The sequence below is a fragment of the Alligator sinensis genome, unplaced genomic scaffold, assembly GCF_000455745.1.
Source record: "Alligator sinensis unplaced genomic scaffold, ASM45574v1 scaffold228_1, whole genome shotgun sequence".
Classification (NCBI taxonomy): Eukaryota; Metazoa; Chordata; order Crocodylia; family Alligatoridae; genus Alligator; species Alligator sinensis.
Window position 1 is genome coordinate 2,173,647 of NW_005842044.1, and position 12,816 is coordinate 2,186,462.

At 47.2% G+C, this 12,816-nt stretch overlaps 1 protein-coding gene across 2 annotated transcripts in view; it reads left to right on the forward strand.

Moving 5' to 3' along the window:
* JPH3 (junctophilin 3) overlaps nucleotides 1-12,816 on the forward strand; it is a 92,580-nt gene that overhangs the window by 1,325 nt on the left and 78,439 nt on the right. The gene's annotated exons all lie outside the window — the stretch shown is intronic.

Consider the following 12,816-nt stretch of genomic DNA (forward strand, 5'->3'; position numbering starts at 1 on the left):
AATTGCCATCATAATAAGACTCAGGCCTACCTGGCAGAAGCCAGTGGGAATTAATGATGGTGGCCCGCTGTTTCTATGTGTGTATCATCATCAAAACTGGCTCGTTCCTCTGGATGTTGTCATTTTCCAGAACTCTTGGGTTGAGAAAATTGCAGTGTTTATGAGACACATCCCTGTCTTCCTGCAAGCTGGGAAGAACAGTCCTTTTTCGAAGATGTGGCTCTGGAAAAGACAGTGTACTGCCTGGTTTTAAAATAAGAAGGCAAGATTAATAGTACTTGAAACTGCACTTGGCTTTTTTTTTTTGCCTTAAATGAGAAATCAGTCAATCCCTTCTTCGCAGTAATTTTGCAGTGGTAGGCTTCTCTCAAAAGAAAATATAGTTGCAATCTTTGGCTTCACATAACTGGAAAAAAAGATTGGGAGCCCATTTTAAATCTGTGATGATTTGTGTTTTGAAGGACTCTTTAGATACCTGCGGTCTTCCGTTCAGAATAAACTAGGGTTGAAAAATAATTAGGTTTTTGGGGGGGTTTTGCATATAAAATATTAGGGCTGGATCCTGAGAAATTTGGTATGCTCTTCAATGGATGACTGCCTTTCAGTTCCTCTCTGGACATCTAGAGCCCTGGCAATTGCATTTTAAGTAAAGACAGACACAAGTCAGACTTCCCAAGTCTCAACAAACTCCTAGGCTCTGTGGAATACATGTTGCAAGGCTGATAGCGTATGCATGCATGCAAACACAGGCACAAACGTACTGTCACCAGCAGTTCATACTCGTGTCTAATTGCAGCAGAGCAGTTCTCTGGGAAGTCTGGGTAACATAGCCAAGCAAGTCACAGTCCCCAAGAACCTACCAGAAATAAACCTTTCCCCCCATCTAGTCAGGCTGCTCTTGCTTTCCAGTGTTTGCCATTTAAAATAAAAATCTTAAGTTAAGAAGAGCTAGGGGCAGGAAAAACGCTGCCGTCTTCAGCAGTGCTGTTCCCTCTGAGACCAGATGAACAGTCACAAAGATAGGGAAAGGTTTATATTAAATGTGTAAAATGGTAGCTATGGGTAGGTCTGTGATTGCCAACAGCAAGTGGGAAGTACGCAGTGTGCATTTTGAAGGCCTGTCTTCATTCCCTTCATCCCCCAAGTCATCGTCATGTCTCATGCTGATGCTCACCTTGAGATGACTGTGCCCAAGTGAAACTGCACTCAGGTGAACTCAGTGCTGGGCTCCCTAGGCCGTGGCCCTTTCCCAAATGGATGTCTCCACTCAGTCTGGGTGAAAATGCCTGAGCTGGGCAGCTCCTGGCTCCTTGATACTAAATCCTAATAAACCTCATGCGTTTGGATAACAGAGTCTGGATGCAGTAATTAGACTGAATGAATCTCTGTGCAGCTACTAGGAGAAAGAGGCAACTATTGGAAATCTGGTGCATGTCATTAATCTATCCCAATGATTAGCTTTGTCACTTTGTGGTGTATTAGAGTCCTTGTCCCATCATCTGCCACTTGCTGTGGACGATAAACGTCAGTCCCCTGAGTTTTTTTAGCAAATCAAGTAGTGCTAAAAGACGGGTCACTGCCCATGTAGCAGCATTCAGAAAGCAGGCTGCTAGTGCATTAAAGGTTTTGACTCTAATTCTACTTTTCCTTGCACAATTGCTAGAAAAGCAGCACAGCATCAGCAAAGTCTCAGAACTCCAGCAATCACTGCCAGCGCTGACTTGGGAACCAGTATTTTGCATGAAGAAAGCACAGATGTATTGTACATTGTAGCTTGGGGCCGGGATATGGAAGGCAAGGAAGTCAGCTTTGCTTCTGCCAGCCTCCCTTCCTGTCCTGCTCAGACCCCTTCACCCCACCACATCACATGTAAAGTGCTCACACCTGTCATGCACACACAAACATGCACACTCATCCCCCACCACATCACATGTAAAGTGCTCACACCTCTCATGCACATACAAACATGCACACTCATCCCCCACCACATCACATGTAAAGTGCTCACACCGGTCATGCACACACAAACATGCACACTCATCCCCCACCACATCACATGTAAAGTGCTCACACCTCTCATGCACACACAAACATGCACACTCATCCCCCACCACATCACATGTAAAGTGCTCACACCTGTCATGCACACACAAACATGCACACTCATCCCCCACCACATCACATGTAAAGTGCTCACACCTCTCATGCACACACAAACACGCACACTCATCCCCCACCACATCACATGTAAAGTGCTCACACCTGTCACACACACACAAACATGCACACACGCACACTCATCCCCCACCACATCACATGTAAAGTGCTCACGCCTGTCATGCACACACAAACATGCACCCATGCACACTCATCCCCCACCACATCACATGTAAAGTGCTCACGCCTGTCATGCACACACAAACATGCACCCATGCACACTCATCCCCCACCACATCACATGTAAAGTGCTCACGCCTGTCATGCACACACAAACATGCACCCATGCACACTCATCCCCCACCACATCACATGTAAAGTGCTCACGCCTGTCATGCACACACAAACATGCACCCATGCACACTCATCCCCCACCACATCACATGTAAAGTGCTCACGCCTGTCATGCACACACAAACATGCACCCATGCACACTCATCCCCCACCACATCACATGTAAAGTGCTCACGCCTGTCATGCACACACAAACATGCACCCATGCACACTCATCCCCCACCACATCACATGTAAAGTGCTCACGCCTGTCATGCACACACAAACATGCACCCATGCACACTCATCCCCCACCACATCACATGTAAAGTGCTCACACCGGTCATGCACACACAAACATGCACACATGCACACTCATCCCCCACCACACCACATGTAAAATGCTCACACCTGTCATGCACACACAAACATGCACACTCATCCCCCATATGCAGATTGCAGATTCTCACACCTCCCACACACATACACTCATCACCATGCACACAGAGACACATCCTCACCCCCGTGCTCACCTACCCACACAGCCATGTAGTCCCCGCAACCCCTACAAATTCTCGCACTGTCCCTGACTCTAATGCACACCTGCCAAGCCCTGAGACAGCCACTCACGCATCCCTGCAGCAGAACTGTCTCACAAACACACAGAACCCCACACATAAGCACATCTTGTGTGTCCTCAAATAGTCACCTGTCACAGGTGGCAAATACACCCTCTTCTGTGCTACTCTGGTGCAGTTATACACCCCTGACCCAGCACCAAACACACACACTCACCAACCTTATACCTGCTGCATCCTAAGTTCCTCGCACAACATGCAAACTCCCGGGACCCCCGCAGATCCTACTTGGCAAATACTTCTGCCCCTTCAACCTTTCCCACCATCTCCTCCCCATTCATAAATGCATGCCTTACATGTAAACAGGCCTTGAATGATGGATTTACTAGTGTGCTTTGTATCAAATTCTGATTTACTGGACTAGATGCTCCCTCCCTCCACTTGAACACCAATATCACTCCATTGATTTTAGGGGAGTTATACCATCATAAAAATGGATTAACACAGTGGTGAATTTGGGTCGGCTCTGTTCTGCCTTGGTGTTATGGTTTATGGAGCTAGTGATCAGACACCTGTTAAAAGCGCAGGGCAAGGGACAGTATCGTGGGCCTGGCTTTAAGGACATGAGTTGTCCCACTGAGTTCAAGTGTTCGCGCAGTGCCTCATTGTGGCGCCAGTGAAAATTTCAAAATATTAAACTATTTCACCTAAACAGCACGAGGTTTGGGGGGGAGGGAAAGGGTTTGGTTTTTTTTAAAGGCTCTGTTTGAATCGGAAATAAATCTCTGCTGTAGAAATCCTATAAAAGCAAAACACCGACTCAAGATAAAAACTGTGTGGTGCGAAGCAGATTTGTTTCTCGTTGCTGAAACAATGGTTACTAAGGTGAAGAGAGGGGGGACTGGAGGCGCTAAAGCAAGCATCACATCCATTGTTGCCAGTCTTGGTCCTAAAAATTGCTACTGACAAAAAATAGCCTGAAAGCTATTCTTTTCCCCCCCTATCTGTCTCTGTTCTAGCTGATTTATATTTGGAAATTGAGACGGGGTTTGGTGAAGAATAGCAAGCAGCAGCATCCTCTGGAAATAGCTGAGTGATACAGGAGTGACTACACCTGGCTGACATGAATAGTTCAATGAAGCTGGGCAAACTTCAGGAATACAACCGCCCACAGCTCCATCAGGGCAGGTGCTGAAGATTTGCCGGCTTAAGTCTTCAGGACCATGGAGAGAAACTAGCATCGCATGGAGCCAGCACACAGCTCCTCATGCCCGATGAGACCGTCTGCTCCCCGCCGGAGCATGACACATGCCAAAGGGCTGGTGTCACTCAGTCAGGTGTCTCCTAAAAACAAGAAACCCAAGCACCCTGATACATCTGGGTGAATAGTCTTCCTACACTGACTCAGTGTGCTTTTAAACCCAGGCCGTGTGCTCTATCGCAAGCTCACTGTAGGATGTTTTATGCAACAAGAAATGGTTTTTTCTGGGCCTTCACCTTCCATCTCTTCCACCATCACACCAGGAATGACTAGGGTGGGATAAATAACCAGGGGGAGACAAAAGGCTAAACTCAGGCATGCTCCTGTGCCAAATGTGGGTGAGTCGATCAGGATTTATATGGGCTTGTGCAGTTTGAAGTGTCTGAGGAAACGCCTGGCCATGACTTGGGCCCAATATTTTGCATGTGATACAAGCCACATATATCCATTCAGCTGTCCCAAATACCAGGATTATTGTCACCTACATTAGTCTGGCAAAATTCTCTCTATCCATTCAGTTGGGAGGAGTGGAGGTAAGTTGAATAGAGGTATTTTCATTGCCATAAGGATGGGCAAGTAGATTTTGTGCCTGGACCAGCAACTTTTCATGACAGTTTTGGAAAGCTGCCAAGTGCTTTGCAGCCAGTAAGAGAGAAAGAGAGGTTGATTCAGTGGATAGGACAAGGTGTTGGGAGGCCTGGGTTTTATCCTAGACTCTGCCAGGATAGTGTTAGGATCCACGGTAGTGTTAGGACCCATCCTGGTAGTGTTAGGATCCATGACTTCTCCCATACCTCAGTTTTATCACCTATAAAATGGACATAAGGATACTTCCATTCCCTCTTTGATCAAGTGATCTGAGTTCTTTAGGTAGAAAATGTTGCTCTAAGAAAAACACAAGCCATCCCAAAAAGTCAGAGAAGGAAAATCAAGTTCTTGGCTTGTTAATCCTACAAAGAAAAGCTATCCAGAGGAAGAGCTGAGCTACTGGACTGGAGTAGTGTGTGGCTGGTCCTATCACTGATATATCTAGAAGATATGCACCAATGAAAACCCTAGTAAAGTCAGTATATAAGTAAAAAGAGGATTTGTCCCATTTTCCTTGCTGTAGACATTGCCTATTATAAACAACCTTGGTAGACTGCCATTAAGGGAACATTAGACATAATATAGTCGGCTTTTTACATATGTGATTTCTACAGATCTATTCCATGCTGTAGGGAGCTCACCACAGAAAGAGGGAAATTTCCATGAGATCTATTCGTAGCCCGGGGGGGGGGGCAAAGTATCATGCAAGTATCAGATCCTGTGTTATTCTGTTCCTGGAAATGGCTTGTTGAGACATTAAAAAAAAGTCAGTGGGAAACAAACACAAATACGTACTGTTCCCTAAAATATCCAGGTTCCTGCCGAATCCAACGGCACAGTCCTAATTGATGCAAATAAGCTGATTTTTCAAAACCTGTTAGTTTCATTATAATAATAACTTTCTTTGTAAAGGCTCCTGCTGCTGAGTAGCCGGGGTGCATCGCACACCTTAAAATACAACAAAGATAAAAAGTGAATGGTAATTAAAACAACTTAACATGCTAAACACAGAAACACAAGCCAAATGCTGCATCAAGCAATGCCATTAAAAAGAAATGATATGGTCTCTTTGTGATACTTACCTCACTGGAATGTGATAGGTAGTTTCAGGTACAAATTGGTACTTGGGGGGGAAAAGCAATTTGATCCACGTAATAATACATAACGCAGGAAGATAAGAACTGCCTGGGCTGGGGCTATGGTCTGTCTAGGCCAGTCTCTGACAACGGCAAGCAGCGGATGCTGCAGGGAAGGGGGCTAAACCCACATGGTAGGTGAACTTAGACTAGTCTGTCCCCTAGATAGGTCTCAACCTGATCTGTAGCAGAGACTGGTGTCAGCCCTGAGACGCAAGGTCTAATATATCTGCAAAATGCGTGGTCTTTAATTGCAATACCTTGTGTAGGAACACAGAGGTGCTTTTCATTGGAAGCTCTCAATGCTCCTCCCCAAGCATGGAAGATACTACCACCTGTTTTACTTGGGCCATGTCCACCCTGTCTCCATGCCGTGCCTAGGACCACTGTTGGGAAGCATGCCTCGTCTGCTCGCTCTCACTCCACGTGCACCAAACCCTAGGAAGGAGGCACTCAGGCGTGCTCTGTCGTGGCCACATTGCCACCGTCTTGGGATGTGGCCCATGCAGCGTGGGAGTGAGTGTGCAGGGCCCGTTTCATGGCAGTGCTCCTGGTTGCAGCACGGAGGCACTGTTGAATGGGATTACTCACAGGCTCCAAATGAAGCCCATGCTTAAGTGTTTTGCTGGATCTGGACCATAAAGGAGCCAATATCAGAGCACAGCATAAAACTAAAAGGAAGTCTCTTCTGCTATAAGCACTAGGCCACATCACCTTCCTTACTGCTGCATCCCAGTTGAGGAGTCCTGCTATTTCATGCAGGGCATAGGCATTAGAGATGGAGCAAGGCCGATTAGATCAGTCAATCCATCTTCTTGCAAGGGCAGGATACAGTGCCTTGACACAGAACGGATCTGACGTTCAAGTGATGCTGCCCTCGATCTGAGCCAAAATTTGGAGAAGTCAAGAGGAGGTTTCAGGTATCTGAGAGTAGCAGACACTTTCCTTTCTTAGGAGTCTTTTTCATGAGTATTTCAATGCGGTTTCTATTTTCACATTAAAGTCCTAGCATCTCCAATCAGTGTCATCACAAAGGCCCAAGCAGGCTCATTTGGGGGCAAAACTGGGAGCCTGATCCTGCCTCACTGAAGTCAGTGGTACTTTTGCCATTGACTTCCAGGGGTCGGGATGGGGCTTTACAATTCTTGTTTTACACGAGTCCTGGGAATACCCAGCAGCTGAACTCCCTTCTCGCTGCTAGACTTTGTCCTTTCAAGTCAGGGCAGAGGCACCCAAGCAAGGGTGCCCTGGAGGTCCATGGGGAGAAGCTTCGAGCTGCTGCTCCCTATGCTATATGCCCTTTGGTATTAAAACAGAGCCCTGAGATGTCATTCTGGCCATCCCCCTCACTCCTGACAATCATGTAAAATAGCCTACATCCCCACTGGAGGGAACTGGTATAAAACAGGGCTGCTAACCTTCCCCGCCCCCAACTTTTTATTGCACGTAATAGCAGGGGACTGGATTCAATTGCTCAGGATTTGGTGCGCTCTGATCTTGCCGTAGAAGCGTTCTCGAAGCCCCAGCTCCTGGAATCACATGTTGACATTCATTTTTCAGCTTTAATTAAGCAAGTATTTGGCTTTCCTCATTGCAGAGAAATGCTTGAAAAGGTGGGCTCAGAGACCAGAAGGCTAACAAAGAAGAATTTTTAAAATATTGTTTCTTAAAATCCATAGTTTTTTTATAACCCTGTCTCCTGCTCTTTTCTTTTTGGAAAGGGGTGCTCTCAGGCTTTTTGAGCGGCTATGGCTGGCGAGGCTGATACGGTCAGGCTCTGTGTTATTCTTTACGTTGCTGATTGACGTGCCATTGTGGTGTAAGCGCCATTGAGGTATCATTGTGGTGTAAGCGCCAAGCAGGGGAGAGGACTTGTTCAGGGTAATAGGATGAAACAAAGAAAAAGGACGCAGCAACTGAGCAGTCGGAGGGAGGAAACTTGGAGGATGAGATCTGGTCCTGTGTGTGTTATGATGTGCAATACTGTGCTTGGAGCTGAAATAAAGAGATGAGGCCTGAATCCCAACTGATTTTCACAGCGCCGGACCCGGCTGGAGATCCAGAGTTGTAGCTACAGTGGGGCTGCAACCTATTTACCCCAGCTGCTGTGGTGACTTACAACGGTGATGGATTTGGCCCATGGAGTCCAGTGCAGCGAGTAGGCAAGGCATCCTTCAGAGGAGGGCTCCTGGTCTGATTGGAGGACTGGCACCAGCACAAACCAGTATCACCACTAATGATTAACTGAAAGCACTGGTCACATTGTAGGACCAGGGCTTCCAACTGCTTGAGATTTAGCCTGGGGGCTTCCCTTGCTATGCCCGTGCAACATGACCAAATGGGGCTCCGACCTCAGCCCAAGCCTTGACACTCCTCTGTAATATAAATAGATACGTTGCTTAAAGTCCCACTAAGTTTGATCCTTAGCAATGTGACCAGGTAGCTTGGAGAAAAACATGTCTATGGCAAAGAGGTGTACTGCTGTGTGTGCTAGTTGGTCTTCCCCCCCAGATACGGCATTTATGGACAGGCTCAAAAGATTGAAACCGAGATGGTCCCATGTAACTAAGAGCTGGCCCTGCTGCCAAATGGGAGGCTCTCGATATTCAGAAAGTGCAGATCCTCCTTCATTTCTGCTTCCGAGTAGGAGCGCCAGAGCAAGCTACACCAGTCTGTAAACAGACCATAGTAATGGTGAGGATGATTTGATGATGGAAATGCCCACACCACGCTAGGCTGTTTGCAGATGTGTACAGGGGGATGGGTCAGCACAACCTGCTGTAAAAAAGGCATCATAGGCTGAGCTTTGTTCATGCATTCAGGCGTGTATCTACTTCTATGGCCTCCTTGTAGTTTCTGAGGGCCAGTTCACTTTGACCGCTATTTTGTCATACTTTTTTTTTTTATCAAGTTCCTGAATACACTGCTAAATATAGTGAGGTATGTTTTGAAGTAGTGACAAGAGTCTTAGGCCTCTTCTACACAGTTTCCGTACTGATATCCTTAGCTTTGCTATTGGAGTGATTTGTCTACCAAAATGGTTAATACCAATACGATGCTACATATGGGATGACACACATGGGTATAAAGGTGCCACATACTGGCTTAATTTATCTCTCTTCCCTAGCAGAAATAAGTGTCCTGGTACAGGAACATGGGGCTGGAAAGGAGCCATTTGGGTCCCCCAACATCAGTACCAATTGCTTTTCTACCGCTATAAGTGCAGCCACGCACTAGGGGATTGCACTGATACAGTTAAAGCAGCACCACTTTTACATGTAGACGAGCCCTCAGGAACATGAGACTTTATTACAGGGATCAGGGAGGAAAGTATTGGCAAGAAGTGGGGGGTGATCGTGGAGTTTTATATGAGGATTACTGGATTGGAGGATTAGCTGAGTGAGAATTAGCAAGCTTCTACTGTACTTTGTCAGAGGAGCATGTTAGAAATAATAAAGGCACTGAATGCATTTCAGTGGTTTTAGTATCCTAGATGCTGAAGCCTAATAGAGTTTTTTGGCCCTGATCCTAACCTCAGGTCCAAGGGGGTTTGCTTGTGCAGCTATAGATGGAGGATGGTTGCCTTGCTTTGTCAGGAAAGGAGGTCAGAGAGGGCATGGGAGCTCCCCCAGTGCTGCCAGTTCACCCCTGGTTATAGCACTGGTTTCTGTTTCAGCTGTGCTCCCACCACATCCCCTACCTTGACCTGAAGCTAGCACATCTCAGTGTCCCAATGCAGTGTTCAGAAATCATTGCTAACCCTAGAAACTGGAAGCTGTTCGAATAATAAATATTGTGGTTCTTTTATGTCCCCATGCCTTAGAGAGGGGAGGGAAGGGCGCAGAAGTGTCACTTTTTCCAACTTTTCTCTAAGCAGGAAGGCTAGAAATGTGCAATTTTTTAAAACAAAAAATAAAATTGCCATTCTCCTGACTCCAGGAGCTGGGGCTTTGCAAACACAGCAATGACTCAGGGTGAAAGTCAGCAATGAGGCTGGATGAGAACGGCAGGATTTTGGAATCAGTCGCTAGTGCCTGCAGGAAAAGGAAATGACTAACGAGTGAAAACCAGCTCTGGATTCAAGGGAGAGCTTGGGATGCAGAAATAATGAGAGAGAAGACGGGGGAAAGGCTAAGAATGTGCCTGGATTTTGCAGGACGCAGCGGGGAAGCAATTCTGTTTTCACCCCTTGGAGCATGTTGCTGATGTGCCTTGTAAGCCATTGGCAGGAAGGCTGGGTTGTGCTCATTAGGAGGCAGCGATCCCTCCATCACAGGCAGGAGACAAATTGAATCTGCATGTATCATTTTCTGCAGTGACTTCTGGGCTGCTCCAGGGGGAATATACCCATCCACGTGGGCAACACCATTCGGCATTATGGGATCTCAGCCCTACCTCTGTTGGCTTGCAGATGCTACTGGTGAGGGTCTGAATGGGACAGGACTCTTCTGGGAGTCCTCTGAGAGTGTCTGGGAGCCAGCACCAGGCTCAAGTACTTGCTTAGTGATCTTCAAAGGTACTGTGGTCTCTCAGGCCCAGTGAAATCACTGGGAGCTTAAATACTATCGAGTCCATCAGGAAAACAGCATTACAATCCCTGGCATTTCTGCTGGCATCTTCACTGGGAGGAGATAGATGAAACCCTTAACCTACCCATTCACATGGCAGGGTGATGCTTAGAGGGATCTGAGCAGCTCGGCCGAGGGATGTTGCCCTGGCCTGGGCTGTCGGTATTATTTTTACTCCATGCTTGTTCAGTTCTCACCGTTTGCTGCCTGCGACTCTCTGGGCCCCGTTCATGTCTCCCTTGCAATGGTGGTGGACTGGGGTCATTCTTCCACCGTCCTGATCTAGGGCTGGCTGAGCCAGAGGAGAATCAGGCCTCGGGTTTCTCACCGGTCACAAGCAGATGGGGGTACGAGGGTGCTGAGGATGTTTGAAGTGTCTACTGAAATGGGGAATTAACATATGTAAAACTCGATGGCCGGCAGCACAGAGAGGGAGGTCCTGCCTTGATTCCCCAGCGCTCGGTCCTTGGGCTCGCACTGTTCAACATCTTCATTGGCAACTTGGACGAGGGGGTGAAAAGCACCTTGTTCAAATTTGCAGATGACACTAAGATGTGGGGGGAAGTGGGCACGCTAGAAGGGAGGAATAGGCTGCAATCGGACCTAGACAGGTTACAGGGGTGGGCAGAAGAGAACAGGATGGGTGGCCACCTACAAACTTGCCAAGGGGGACCTGCAGGCAGTGGGAGAGTCCCCGTTCCCCTGAGCACTATTGGGAATAACAAGGAATAACCGCCATAAGCTGACAGAGTAGGTTCAGACTAGATATCAGGAGGAGCTACTTCACTGTCAGGGCAGCTAGGATCTGGAACCAACTTCCAAGGGAAGTGGTGCTCGCCCCTACCCTGGGGATCTTCAAAAGGAGGCTATAATCACCTAGCTGGGGTCGTTTGACCCCAGCATTATTTCCTGCCATGGCAGGGGGTCGGACTTGATGACCTGCTTAACTCCCTACTGAACCTACCAACTATGAAACTATGCATGGCATGAGGACAAACTTGGCCTGTAGCTTGCCTCACTTCTGGCCGAAGGGACTTGCTTTCAGGGGCAAGAGGGCAATTCAGTCTCAGTGACTCATGCACTTGCTCCATGACCCTCAGTAAAGGACCCATGTCCCGGTGATAAATACTGAAGGAAGGGGGAAGTTGTTCCTGTGATGTGACCGACTTGCCAACACACCCTGAACCAAGTCCCCTTATTCATCCCCATGTGCTTTTTCTTTTTTAAACAACCCATGTGAATACTGCCAGTGATACCACTCCCTAGGCCCCTCTGATATTGAGAGGCTGGCAAATGATATCAGTAAAACATACCTTCCTAAAATGAGATGTGGCATAGAAATCTATCTAGCTACTGCCATTAGAATCCTCTAAGTAATAAACCACAAAATGCAGAGGTAAGAAAGAAGGTGAACGCCCCACAAAAGATGACTAGCATGATAAACTAGCAAGCTGCAAGGTATAATTAATCCCATTTGCTATCCAAGAGTGCATGGACAATCTGAGCTGAAGCTCAAAGTCCCGCTTTGCCGTAGCAAGCGGTACACTGTGGATTCCTGCTTTTGTCAATCCTAGCCTTGTCACACGCAAATCTGGCTACGTTTCAAAGACAGGACAGGAACAACAAAGCAGCCCACCTTTTTGAAGTCTGCCACTTGCAACCTGTATGAAAGCCACAGGTATATGAGACCATCTGGCTGTCTATTTTAGGCAATCTGAAAACTACCTAGCCCTCTGGTATTTTTGGGCTGCTCTTATTAACCAGGCACATGCTAAAGAACAACTGGCATCTAATTGGAAAGTTTCATATTTGTAGCCCGATTTTGGTAAATAGGTAAACATTTATTTTCTGCAGAGCAGACCTTTGGACCTGGCAATGTCATCATAATGAACAACACGACTTCTGTACTAGTCTGTACTAGTCCTCGGCCCTCCAGGCACTTTACAAAGATATCATAAGAGATCTCCATTTTACAGATCGAGAAACTGATGTTTAGTAGGAACAAGCCATAGAATCAGAGAAAACGAGGGTGGGGAGCGAGCTCAGGAGGTCACATCTAGTCCAACCCCCTGCTCCAAGCAGAACCAGCCCCAACTACATCATCCCAGCCAGGGCTTAGTCAAGCCAGTTGTGGTGGAGCACCTTTGGGTGCCTGCCACTTTAAAGGCTGGGGCAGGCTGGCGAGGAGGCTGCAG